Source organism: Rhinopithecus roxellana, chromosome 11 (assembly GCF_007565055.1).
Source record: "Rhinopithecus roxellana isolate Shanxi Qingling chromosome 11, ASM756505v1, whole genome shotgun sequence".
Classification (NCBI taxonomy): domain Eukaryota; kingdom Metazoa; phylum Chordata; class Mammalia; order Primates; family Cercopithecidae; genus Rhinopithecus; species Rhinopithecus roxellana.
In genome coordinates, this window is record NC_044559.1 from 79,438,279 (window position 1) to 79,452,002 (window position 13,724).

General features: G+C 40.2%; 1 protein-coding gene and 1 non-coding gene across 2 annotated transcripts in view; one reads left to right on the forward strand and one right to left on the reverse strand.

Annotated features, from left to right (window-relative positions):
* The window catches only part of PLCE1 (phospholipase C epsilon 1), a 274,157-nt gene that overhangs the window by 191,766 nt on the left and 68,667 nt on the right, over nucleotides 1–13,724 (reverse strand). The window lies entirely within an intron of this gene.
* On the forward strand, nucleotides 3,703–3,809 carry LOC115900649. Its single transcript, XR_004060302.1, has one exon. It is a non-coding gene; the product is annotated as a U6 spliceosomal RNA (small nuclear RNA).

The window sequence follows — 13,724 nt, forward strand, 5'->3', positions numbered from 1 at the left end:
AGAACATTGATTTCTTCTTATAGAAGATTCAGAGCTGACTTAAATACACTAAATCTCAGGAAGAGCTGAAAATTGCTGTCAACAGGGAAGCGATGGGTTTAGAAAAAGGTTAGTTAATTGGTGATTTTATCTTATTATCTGTTATTGGTTTTCAAAGTAACAAAATCAATCTTGCAACAAATGTGTCTGAGTTGTCCTGAACATTACATGAAAAAGATGAGCTCACAAAATCAATGAAGCATATTACTTCTAAGTCAGTACTTAAAAGAGAAAAAAAAACCCCAATATATTCAGACTGAGAGTTAAGACATATTTAGATGAAACAATCTACCAGACAGAAGAGCCTTAGAGCAAAAAGAAAAAAGTTGACAGAATCTCCATTAATAAAAAAACAACTTTTGCTCACTGTGCAAAACGTAGAAAATATAAAGAAGTATAAAGAAGAAAATTTGAGGGAGGCTGAGGCGAGAGAATCGCTTAAACCCGGGAGGCGGAGGTTGTGGTGAGCCGAGATCGCGCCATTGCACTCCAGCCTGGGCCACAAGAGCGAAACTCCATCTCAAAAAAAAAAAAAAAAAAAAAAAAAAAGAAGAAAATTTAAAATAATAATCTCATACCCAGAGGTAATCTCTGCTAATATTTTTGTTGTTGCATTTCATATTTATCTATAAATACACGCAATATTCACAAAATTAGGATCAGAGAACACATTCTTTTCTAGCTTAAAAAAACTCTATAATGCACTTTCCCCCCAACTCTGAGGCTATTCTTGTAATATTAGATTTTTGATGGCTCTTTATGTTATATTTACAGCTTTTTACCATTATAATAACATTGTGATAAACAATCTTGTCAATATAACTTTATCTGTGCTTACTATGTTAAATAACATTGAAAGAGAAAAATTCCCTACCCGCATTGGGAAGTTTCCAGGGAGCAGTATTTTCTCATCTATTCCTTTTATAGCACATTAACTAACTGTTTTATCAATATCTGTCACTGATCACTCATCTGTTTCTGATTACATTGGGTAAAAAAGAATATGTGAGTCAAAATTCATATGGTAAGTTGTAATAGTATGTTGTCTCATATGGGGGAAGATGGCATTACTGACTCAAAGTTTACAAGAGGGGGAACTCTGGAGTGTTTTTGGTGACAATCTGATGCCCTCTTATCCAGCAGCATAGTCCTGAGGTATGGCTGACCTTCTAGATATGGAATGGTTTCAAAACGCAGCCTAAGCAGGCAATCTGAGCCCCAAAGTCTGACCTGGGTGAACTAAACAACACTAATTATTCTGAAAGGATTCTGTGTCTCTGTTTTATAACAATCAACAACCATCATCATAAATAAATTATAATATTATTTAACATATAATAATATAACATCCCAGTACTTACAATGTGCCAGGAATTGCATTAAAGCTCTCTACCGAGATCTCACTCTATCCTCACAACCACTCTATGTAGACAGCACAGCACCCCATGCTGTTATTATTCCCATTAGCAGATGGGGACACAATTAAAGAACTTGCTCAACATCACACTGAGATAAGTAATGGAACTAGTGCCACATCGGTCCAACATCAAAGTCCAGCATCTTGAAATCACCAGCCTACACTGACTCGAAGGTTTTCTTCCTTTTAGTCTCAGTACACAAATGACAATCAGAGGGTGAAAGAGGCAGGACTCAGGCTGAATGCCTGAATTGGAAGGAACTATAGGGAGAGCTGGGATGAATTTTCCACACTTTACACATCAGAAAACCATGCCTCTGAGCTTCTTGCCCAAGCTTCTTGCCCAGGGTCACAGAGCTGATTAGTGGCAAAGGTGGACCAGAATTTGAGGACCCTGACTCCCAGTCCAGGGCATTGTCTCCATACTCTACTGCCTCCCTTACTGGTGTGGTTAGGATCTCAGGTGCTGTAAGCTCCTGGGGGCAGCTCCCCCAGAGTAGAAGTAGAGTGGGATCTTGGGACTAATATGTGTGATCGCAGCCCAGCTCAGTTGCTGACTTGCTTCATGACCTTGGATATGTTTTAAACAACTATGGGTATGTCATAGTGATGATGGGGAAATTAAAACAAGAAAATGCATGTAAATGTTTACTACATATTCAGCCCTCAATAGTCAGTCATCTTATTATCATCATTAATTTAACATTTGCAAGAGGAAGAAGGAATTCTGGGGCCTTTCATCTTAGAAGCTCAACGAGGAGATTCAGTCATATTTCCAACCATTTCAGGCTATGGAAACTTTTGCCTTGTTTTTATAACCTGCAACTTGCACCCTTTGGTGTGGTGCCCACAATAATAAAAAGAAAATATTTTTTAAGATCCCAAGTGATACCTCACTTACTCTTATAAAAAGAAATGTCTGTATCATCTTGCCACACACTGTACTAACAAATCCCCCAACTGAAAAAAGACCCCGCTCCCCCAAAACACCAAAAAAAGGCTGTTCTTAACTCTTCAGCTCTTCCCTTTATGAAAAGAATATGTGTGACATTAAAAATATATATATAATATTTGGTCTCTGCTCCCAGTTCCTGACATAAGGCTCCTAAAACTCTAGGAGCATCTTTTTTCCCTCATATATGGTCCTAAATCCCTTGGAGTTTCCTAGTGATAGGAGTGTCTTTTGTTCTAATGAGGTAACTCTTGGTGGGCTCCTGGATCGCTTCAAGATGAGGGCTGCGCACCAGAAAAACCAAGGCATGATTACAAGCTTGGAACTTTAAGCCCCACCCACCATCCTCTGGGGAGGGGAAAGGAACTGAGGACTGACTAAATTAATCACGCTGAGGTGATGAAGGCTCAATAAAAATTCCTCAACTATGAGGTACACAGAGCTTCTGGGTGAATGAACACAAGGAGGTGCTGGGAAGGTGGTCACCCAGAGAGGGTATGGAATCTCCACACCTCTTTCCCCACACGTTGCTCTATGCACCTCTTCATCTGGCTGTTCATTTGCGTCCTTTATCATAAACTGGTAAAGTAAGTAAAGTGTTTCCCTGAGTTCTGTGAGTCCATTAGAGCAAATGATTGAACCTCAGAAGAGAGTCATGAAAACCCCCATTTGTAGCCAATTTGGTCAGAAATACCAAAGGCCCAGGACTTGTGATTGGTGTCTGAAGTGGGAGCAGTCCTGTGGCACCGAGCCCCTACTTAACCCTTGGTGTCTGATGCTAGCTCTGGGTGGAAAATGTCAGAATTGTGTTATAAAACACCCAGTTGGTGTCAGGAGAGACAGAGAATAGATTAGTTGGTGTGGAAAACCCCCACACATTTGGTGTCGGAAGTGTTGTGAGTGTAGAGGAAACAGTTTTTTTTTTTTTTTTCTGTTAATATTCACATCCTTTCCACTGTGGCATTATTATCACACCCCATCAAGATGTCAGAACATTCTCAGAGTTAAATTCTTTCATGCTAAAACACTGCTGAGCTATTTATGTCCATTCTTTTTTTAAACTGAGATATAATTCACATGCCGTAACATTTATTTTCTAGGCTGGGCACAGTAGCTCGCATCTATAATCCCAGCACTTTCAGAGGCTGAGGTGGGAGGGGCACCTGAGCCCAGGAGTTTGAGACTGCAGTGGGCTATGATTGCGCCACCACACTTCAGCCTGGGCGACAGAGTGAGACCCTGTCTCTTTTTTTTTTTTAACTTTCTAAAGTGTACAGTTTAAAGTATACAATTTATGCTCACTTCAGCAGCATATATACTAAAATTGGAATGATACAGAGAAGATTAGCATGGCCCCTGCGCAAGGATGACATATACATTTGTGAAGCATTCTGTATTTTTTAAAAAACAAGAACAAAAAAATAAAGTGTACAATTCAGTGGTTTTTAGTATATTCAGAGTTGTGTAACTATCACCATAATCAATTTCAGAACATGTAGATCACCTCCTAAAACATGTAACCCTGTATATGTTGGCCATCACTCCACTCTCCCAGTCCCTCTCAGTCCAGGCCCTGACAATACTAGTCTACCTTCTATCCCTAAGGATTTGCCCCATGCTGGACATTTCATATAATGGGATCATAGAATATGTGGCCTTTTGTGTCTGGCTTCTTTCACTCAGCATAATGATTTAAAGGTTTATCAATGTTGTAATATGTATGACTACTTCATTTCTTTTTAATAGCTGAATAATGTTCCATTGTATGTATACACCACATTTTGTTTATTCATCAGTTGATGGACATTTGGATTGTTTACATTTTTGGGCTGTTATGAATAATGTTATTATGAGCATTTGGATAAAATTTTTGTGTGAATGTATATTTTCACTTCTCTTGGACATATAACTAGTAGTGGATTGTTGGATCATATGATAACTCCTACGTTTAGCATTTGGAAGATATTCCAATGGTTTCCTACAGGGGTTATACCAATTTAAGTTCCCACCAGCAATGCTTGGGGCTTCAATTTCCCCACATCCTTGTCAACACTAGTTTTCTTTTTACTTTTTTTTCCCCAATTATCTATCCTAGTGGGTGAAGTGGTACCTTATAGTTTTAAATATATATATAGTTTAAAAATATATATAAATATATATATTAAGTATACAATTTTAAATACATATAAATATATAGTTTTAAATATATAGTTATATATATTTATATAAATAGATAAATAAATATAAATAAATATATATATATATATATATAGAGAGAGAGAGAGAGAGAGACAGGGTCTTGCAATGTTGACTAGGCTGGGCTTGAACTCCTAGCCTCAAGCAATCTTCCCACCTTGGCCTCCTAAAATGTTGGGATTAGAGGCATGAGTCACCATTCACCATGCCCGTCCTGTACTTTGTGGTTTTGATGTTAATGTTCCTAATGACTAATGATGCTGTGCATCTTTTCATGTGCTTAATGGCCATTTGTACATTTTCTTTAGAGAAACGCCTATTCAAGTCCTTTGCCCATTTTTGAATTGTGTTGTTGGGTTTTCTGTTGTTGAATTTTAGTTCTCTATATATTCTGGCTATTAACCTCTTATTATATATGTGATTTGCAAACACTTTCTCCCATTCTGTAGGTTGCCTTTTTACTCTGTTGATAGTGTCCTTTGATGCAGAAAAGTTTTTAATTCCAATTTATCTATTTTTTTCGTTTGTTACCTGTACCTTTGGTATATATCCAAGAAATCATTGCCAGACCCATATCGTGAAGCTTTTCCTCTCTACATTTTCTATGAATTTTATAGTTCTAGGTCTTCTGTGTAGGTCTTTGATTCATTCTAAGTTAACTTTTATACATGGTGCAAGGTAAGGATCCAACTTCATTGTTTGGCATGTGGATATCCAGTTTCCCCAGAACCATTTACTGGAAGGCTTGTTCCTTCCCCACTGAATGGTTTTGGCATCTTTGTTGAAAATTATTTGACCATATATGTTAGAGTTTATTTTTGGGCTCTGTGTTCTATTCCATCGGTCTTTATGTCTGTCTTTATGCCTGTATCACAATATTTTGGTTACTACAGCTCTGTAGTAAGTTTTGAAATGAGAAATCTTTTAAAAAATTATTTTGGCTATTCTGGGTTCCCTGTTCATTCCTGCAAAAAAGACAGGTTGAATTCTATACAGATTGTACTTAATTCTACAGATTGCTTTGCAAATATATTGCCATTCGAGCGATGCTAAATCTTCCATTTCATGAATACAGGATGTCTTTCCATTTGTTTAGGTCTTTAACAATTTCTTTCAACAATATCTTGTAGTTTTCAATATATAATAAGTCTTGCACTTTTTTTGTTAAATTTATTTGTAAGTATTTGCTTCGTTTTCATACTACTATAAATGGATTTTTTTCTTGATTTCATTTTTGGATTGTTAATGGCTGGTTTGTAGAAATATATCAGATCTTGTATGCTGCAACCTTGCTGAACTCATTTATTAATTCTAATAGTGTTTTAGTGTATTCCTTAGGATTTTCTATGTATGAGTACATCATCTGATAATAGAAATGGTTTTACTTCTTCTTTTCCTATCTGGATGCCTTTTATTTATTTTTGTTGCCTAACTGCCCTGGCTAGAACTGACAGTACATCATTTTTGGTTCTTGATCTTAGGTGGAAAGTTTTCAGTCTTTCACCAGTATGCATGATGTTAGCTGTGGGCTTTGCATAGATGCACTTTATCAGGTTGGGGAAGTTCCTTTCTATTTCTATTTTGTTGAGTGTTTTTTTCATAAAAAGATGTTGGATTTTGTGAAATGGTTTTTCTATGTCTATTGAGATGTCCACGTGGTTTTTGTCCATTGTTCTAGTAATGTGATATACTGCATTGATTGATTTTCATGTTTAACTCTACATTCATTTTTATATGAATATATTCCATGTTTAAGTATGGTTTAACTGAGAAGAGCTTTGTACAAGACCAACAGACATTTACTGTCGTTTTGCAATTCTGGCTCTAACTTGGACCTGTATTTTGGACAAGAACAGATGGTAAACTGCAACGTGACTGTAACCATGACTTCATATCATAAACAATCTGATATTTTAAAAAATTATGTTTGTTTCAAAGAAAGAAAATATGTATTTTGAAAGTAATGTTGAACATGCACCTTTTATTGTTGTTTGTTATTATAATCACATTTTCAACCTTTGATGATATGAGTATCAATTAAAATAGCTCTACGACCTAAAACCAGTGCATGGTATTTCTGATTTTGAACATACTATTGCAGAAATAACCTGTACCAGACTTTGGGTAGGTCAAGTCACTTAAGTTAATGAGAAAAACACATATGGACTTGGAATTTTTCTCCCCTATAAAAGGCAGCAGTAATAATGATACTGATAAAATTATTTGCTAACATTTACCGAATGTGCTGCTTAGCTATCTAAGTACATTACTTGAAAATTTTTATTTAAGTATCTTATTCAATTCTATCAGCAACTCCGTGGCTGATGTACAATTAGTATTCCATTTTATAGATGAGGAAACTCAGAGATGTTAAGTAACTTGTCCAAATATTCACAGGTAGTTAACTAATGAGGCCAGAATTCTGAATCACATGCGGGTGACTCCAAAGCCCAGGCTTTTAACCATTTGTTGTAGTTTGGGTACCAGAGTTTAAATTATGAGGGAACTCATAATTGTTCATTTTCCATTTTCAACTGAAATGGGACCAAAACCTAGAAGGTCATAGATTTGCAGCGTTCCACTTGTTGAGCAAATGCTATTACACATTTAGTACTCATTGTGTACTTACTATGTGGATTCCACCTATGCGATGTATCTAATCTAGCAATAAACAAGGTTGTATAGGAACTGTTTTATATTTAACTATGCAGTTAATAAGTTTTTAAGCTATGTTTGATGATTTAAGTAGAAAATCTTTATTGACAAAGTCAAACCCACTTCTGCTGTCCAGAAGCTCTTTAGTTTAATTAAGTCCTATTTGTCTATTTTTGTTTTTGTTGCATTTGCTTTTGAGGACTTAGTCATAAATTTTTCGCCTAGGCCAACATCCAGAGAGTTTTTCCTAGGTTTTCTTCTAGGGCTTTTATAGTTTGAGGTCTTACATTTAAGTCTTTAATCCATCTTGAGTTAATTTTTGTATTTGGTGAGAGGTAGGGGGTCCAGTTCCATTCTTCTTTATATGGCTAGGCAGTCAAACCCACTTCTCATAGGAACAAAACGACTATGCTAAAGTGTCTAGTGGTTCATTTTGGGACACTATGACTGGGTGTGTTAAAATCACCACAGAGTTGTTTTGTGGAGGGGGCTTGGGAAACTACAACTTTAAGCCCAACTCCAAGGACCTTCTTTGCGTCTTGGCTCAGGACACTACCTTATTGTGGCTTTCTTCTTAACTCTCCAGCCATGGTGCTCATTTCTGGCCCCCTTGCAGCCTTTCAGCCTGAAAGTTCTCAGTCCTTTGCACACCCCTCTCTCATCCTAAGAAAGCTCACCTCAAGTTGTAACCATTGCAGTTAAGCACATGGCTTATAAATGTGTGACTCTGGTTTTGACCTCTAGCCCCAATAAAATCCTAATGCTTCTGTTGGCATTCTACTTGAATGTCCCAGCATCTCAAAGTCAGGATACCCAAACTTGATCTAACTTTTCACGTTCTTTTTATAGCACAACCTTCATTTCCCCAGGACCAAAATCTTGGCGGTATTTGTTATTCTTTCATGTCTTAGGCTAAGTTTGCATCCATTTGCCCACCAGTTGTCTTGAGAATTGGTCCCTTCATGTATATTCTCATTGCTTTCCCTTGACTTCCACCCAAGTGAGTATTTGCAACAAGCTCCTGATTGTCCTATGCTGTGAAAGACCAAGGGGAGTCCTTATGGAACCCACTATTGGCCAAAGTCCAGGGGATTAGATGGGCTGTTTGGCCTTGTGAGAGATGATTTCCATGATGGCAGTGGGAGGTGGGAGGATGGAGGCCAGCCCAATTAGACATGTAAAGAAAATGCACATGAATGATACAGGTCTGGGGGAGACCTCAAATTTCCTTCCTGAGGTCAGTTTCTTTCTGATTTGGTATAAAACAGTTTTGGACATGGAGGAACAGCTGCTGGCCTCTCTCTGGGGAGCCTGAGCAGTACAGACAAAGGAGGTGTTGGCCCCCACAGCTGACCATGGGCAGCTCAGACTGCCGGAACCTGGTATCTGTGAACCCCCATGCCCACTGGACTGCTGCCAGCTCTCACTGCGCAAATCAGGGCTGCAGGCCTGAGAGTCCCAGGCACCTTCATTCACTGCACATGCTTCCTCCAACCAGAGGCCTCCCCAGGGCTCCATATCATATAAAGGAGAGTGCTCAGAGGCATGGGCTCTGAAGTGGGATGTACTCAAGTTCAAATCCTTGCTTAGATACTCCCTATATGCTCAACCCTCTAATTAATCACTCAGAACAGCAGGCCATCTGGTCAACGTCCTGTGAACTCCCAGCTAGAAGGACTGCAAAACATCATGGAAGATAGGAGATGATACAGCAGAATATCAATTTCCCTAAACTCTTCACAGATGAGATAGCAGAAATGAATTTCCCTAAACTCCTCACAGGTAAACTATCCTATGTGGCTGGAACAAATACTTTGGTGTGCCTCTGAGTGGAAGTGGACTGGGATCACTACATCTTCTTCAAACAGTCTGCTAAAACAAGGGAACCTACTAAGCCTAACCACAGGGCCTTGGGCTTGTAGACTGAGGCAGGAAAGTTTGGGGTTCAGGACAACAAAGGATCTGAAGTCACCAGCTATCTTCTCTCTCCTCAGTCTCCTTCTTAAATAATTGAAATTGTAGGGGCATAAACTTAGCCCCTAAGTCTCAGTTTTCCCATCTTTGAAATGAGGATCATAATTCCACCCTGCCAGGTTGTTTTGAGAAGTACAGAAGACACGCATACAACACTCAGCACAGCGGTGGGGCCGAAATGGAAGGCCCGCCTGTTTCTGCATGACCTCCACGTAGGTTGTCATATACACCGGGAGTGTGTTAACATCTACTTGTTTATAAGCACATGAAAGTTAGCAATGGGGGGAAACAGGTCATTTATACACATAAGATAGGTGGCTCGTTCACTCCGTTGGAGTCCTAATTACCCACTGGCCAGTTATTTCTTTCAGGGCAATTTCCTTTTTGTCTACAGTTACAGATATAAATATAAAAAATACAAGAAGATACTACTTTGAGACAGCAGGTGAATCATATCTAATTACTCTGTAGTCCCTTCACCTGAAGGGACCCGATTGCCCAGCCCCTGCTGTCTCTGAAGGAAAAACCATCAACCAGAACTTCCTTCTGGTCACTCTGAGTGGGTTTTATCATTGTTGAATATGGACTCTGGGCACCAAAGAGAATCTTCAAACATTTTCTCAATGGATGGGAATTGCGGGATTTTAAAGTTGACCTTGAAACTGAATGAGACCAAGGGACTCAAAGACAGAAGGCAGAGAAGAAAAGATTAAGGTTGTATAGCCAGAACTAGAACCTAGGTTTTTATCTGGGAATTTTATTTTAAAAAACGCAGTTTCTATCACTTCTCGGCCTTTTGGGCTAAGATCAAGTGTAAAAAACACAGTTTCTGACCCGAAGTCTCAGGTGAAGCTTGAGATTCTGATGGTTCTGGGCCCACACTTTTAGTTGCAAGAGCGTTGATGCTGGTAAAGCACTTAGAACAGTTTATGACATGTAGTGCATGATTCAATAAAAGGCAGTTATTATTGCTGTTGTTTTTATTACCTGCAGCGACTGAGCTGCATGTAGCTCTCAGAAATTGAGAAATGGCATTTGGGTTTAGAAGTCAGTTTTCTGTGAACTTGATTGGCTCAGATCAGTCAAGGCTCAAAGACTGATTCAAGTAGCCTGTGTGAACTGACCACACCAAGATTTTGAAGTCAAAATCTTAAGCTGCTCTGGCTATGCTGACTGCACCAAGAGAACTCAAATGCACTGACTCAGGGGAGGAGTTTAGCAGCGTGGACCCCTTGGCACACATGGGTAGATTTTTTACAGTGGTGCTGTGTCATAGTAAAAATATCTCCATTCTTAACTGACTCTAATTTTCATTACATTTCATTTTTCTTCCAGTGATGCTAAATCTTCAGGACTAGTCCTTTCACTATAACCAGTGTCAAGGTAGAGTAGAACGAACAGGGCCAAGGGGATTAAAGACTTGGGGTGCTGTGTGAGAAGTTAGAAAGTTCTGGAATAGACATGGCAGCCATGGTAGCCAACTCTTCTCAGACAACTGGTTTAATCACTCCAAGTCCAGACATTCAGGGCAGAAGCAACGAAGAGAATAAGCACTGGAGGTCCTACAAGTGGAATCCATTGGCAAGGCTGATCTGTGACCCACTTTTGATAAATGAGGTATGACGTCTATGCTTTGCTGAACATATCTGTTTCTGTGTTTCTGTGTGTCTATATATCCTTTCCTTCCTTTTCCCTTTCCTTCCACTTCCTATAGTCCCTTTTCCTACCCTTTCTTCCTTCCGTCCTTTCTCTCTTTGCCTTGGAAACGAAAATTTTGCATTAAAAAATTCCAACTTCCTCATGGTTGAGCTAGAGAAGGAGAAAAGGGATTTATTTGCCTGTGCATGATCCAACTGAGCTAGGGAGGAAGACCAGAGAGAACTTTCAGGGAAGGTGAGAACTGATTGTGGCTGATACACCTTGGAATAGTGATAAGGCCCACGTGTGAATGGAAGAAACGAACCTTGAAGGCAAGAGTCAGGAGTAGCTGCTGTCCTGGATCCCTATCCTCCCAAGATTTGCCCTGATCTAGGGCCCAGTGCACCTGCAAACCAGGATGCCCGTTCCAGCTCCATTTCTCAAGGCCCCCTGCATGTTCTCTTCTCCTGCCAAACCTAACCCCTCCAGCTCCCATCCTGAGACACATCCTGCAGCTAAGCCTTTGTTCTTGCCATTTCTAAGTGCCTTCTTTGCTCTATCTCCACTGTCTTTGGACAGTGTTCTAATCACTTTATAGTCCTTAATTTACTTTTTATCCCATTATAATTACCTGAGGCAAGTGTCTGCATTGTCCTATTTTACAGATAAGATGACGAAACTTAGAAAAGAGGAGTTAAGTAGATCATGCAGTTTCTATGTGGTTGATCTGGGACTTAGGTCTATCTGTCATCAAACTCCACATTCTCAATCACCAATCTTTGCCTTTTGTGTATCATGCTGCAATGTAACCACTGGTTCATGTCTGTCTCTCTGTTAAGCAAAATCAACTCCTAGAATTAAGAACAGTGCTTCATTTCATTTTTTTCATCCCTAGCTAGAACAGGGGTGGCAGGCATTCTGCAAATGTTTCCTATATTGTGCTACATTCTATTATATTTCCTACAGGTAGACTAGAGGCAGGGTAAGAGCTCCATGATAGTTCAGATCACGCTTCTGTGAGATATGGATTTGTGACCATCTAGGGCTTGGTTCTTAGCTGCTCTGCGCTTTGGTTTCCCATCTCTATGCCCATCTCCATCTGTAACAGACTGTGAATATCAGGGACCCAGGGTATTATTTCATTCTTCTTCAATCCAGTCCCCTCCACTGTCACCATATAGTGCCTAGCATAGCGTCCAGTCCACAGCAGGCACTCAATTGACTATTTATTGGATGAATGAACATTCATAATTCTCTAATCTCTAATCTGCCTCCCCCAATTTTTTTCTCTCTCTCTCTTTCTTTCTCTTTCTCTCTTTCTTTCTCTTTTTTTCTTATTCTTTCCTTCCCTCCCTCCCTCCCTTCCTTCCTTCCCTTTCTTTCTCTCTCCCTCCTCTCTCCCTCCCTCCCTCTCCTTTCTTTCTCTCTCTCTCGTTCTGTCTCTCTCTCTCTCTTCTTTTTTTTTTTTTTTTTTTTGAGATGGAGTCTTGCTCTGCCACCCAGGCTGGAGTGCAGTGGCCAGCTCTCAGCTCACTGCAAGCTCCGCCTCCCGGGTTTACGCCATTCTCCTGCCTCAGCCTCCCGTGTAGCTGGGACTACAGGTGCCCGCCACCTCGCCCAGCTAGTTTTTTGTATTTTTTTTTAGTAGAGACGGGGTTTCACCGTGTTAGCCAAGATGGTCTTGATTTCCTGACCTCGTGATCCGGCCGTCTCGGCCTCCCAAAGTGCTGGGATTACAGGCTTGAGCCACGGTGCCCAGCCTCTTTTTTTTTTTTGCAAGGTGTCCCTCTGTTGCCCAGGCTGGAGTGCAGTGGTGCCATCTTGGCTCACTGCAACCTCCACCTCCTGGGTTCAAGTGATTCTCCTGCCTCAGCCTCCCAAGTAGCTGGGATTACAGGCCCCTGCCACCACACCCGGCTGATTTTTGTAGTTTTAGTAGAGACAGAGTTTCGCCATGTTGACCAGGCTGTTTTCACACTCCTGACGTCAGGTGATCCACCTGCCTCAGCTTCCCAAAGTGCTGGGATTACAGGTATGAGCCACCATGCCTGGCTCTGCCTCCTCACGTGGAAAAAAAAAAAAAAAAAAAAAAAAAAAACTGGGAGAAAAAGAGTCTGAAAATGATGCCACTTAACTGTTGGGGGAGAGAGACTCAATGTTTCTCTACATTATGCGTATAGAAAACTAAATGATGAGGCTGGAAAGAGTGACAAAGGATATTGAAAACAGAAATAAGGTTGGGAACTTACCAAGACCCTGTCCATGGAAAATGTGAATGCTACCTGGAACCTTTCCAGTCCAGTTCCTGAATCTTTTGTAACAAAAGGTCTAACTTGGGCTTTACTATCCCATTAGCAGGGAAAATATAGTATGGTATATGTTATAGGTTCAAAACACAATCAATTTGTGGATTTGCCACTGAGGCATTAAGACTTTTGAGAAAAGAACAAAGGAAAGCACAGATAAAGGGTCATCAGACTTGAGCTAGGCAGCCAAAACAAGACATTAACCCACTCAAAGACCCTTGAGGCCTCCAGCCTTTCCCCTTGGATAACTCTGAAAGGCATCCAGTGAGTTCCAACTTGGGCAGGGGTTTGTTTATTCTGCTTGGTTCAAGTCAGGGCTACGAATCCCTAATGGTTTTCATGTCCCTAAAGGTTTTCCACATTTGGGCAAGATCTATGTTTTACGTAAGCCTGGAGAAGGCCTCGCTCCCAGTTGCTCTGGCTGTGCCGACTGCGCTGAGAACACTCAAATGCACTGACTCCGGGGAGGAGTTTAGCAGCACAGACCCCTTGGCACAAGGCGGGAGATTTTTTGCAATGGTGCTGTGTCATAGTAAAAATGCCTCCA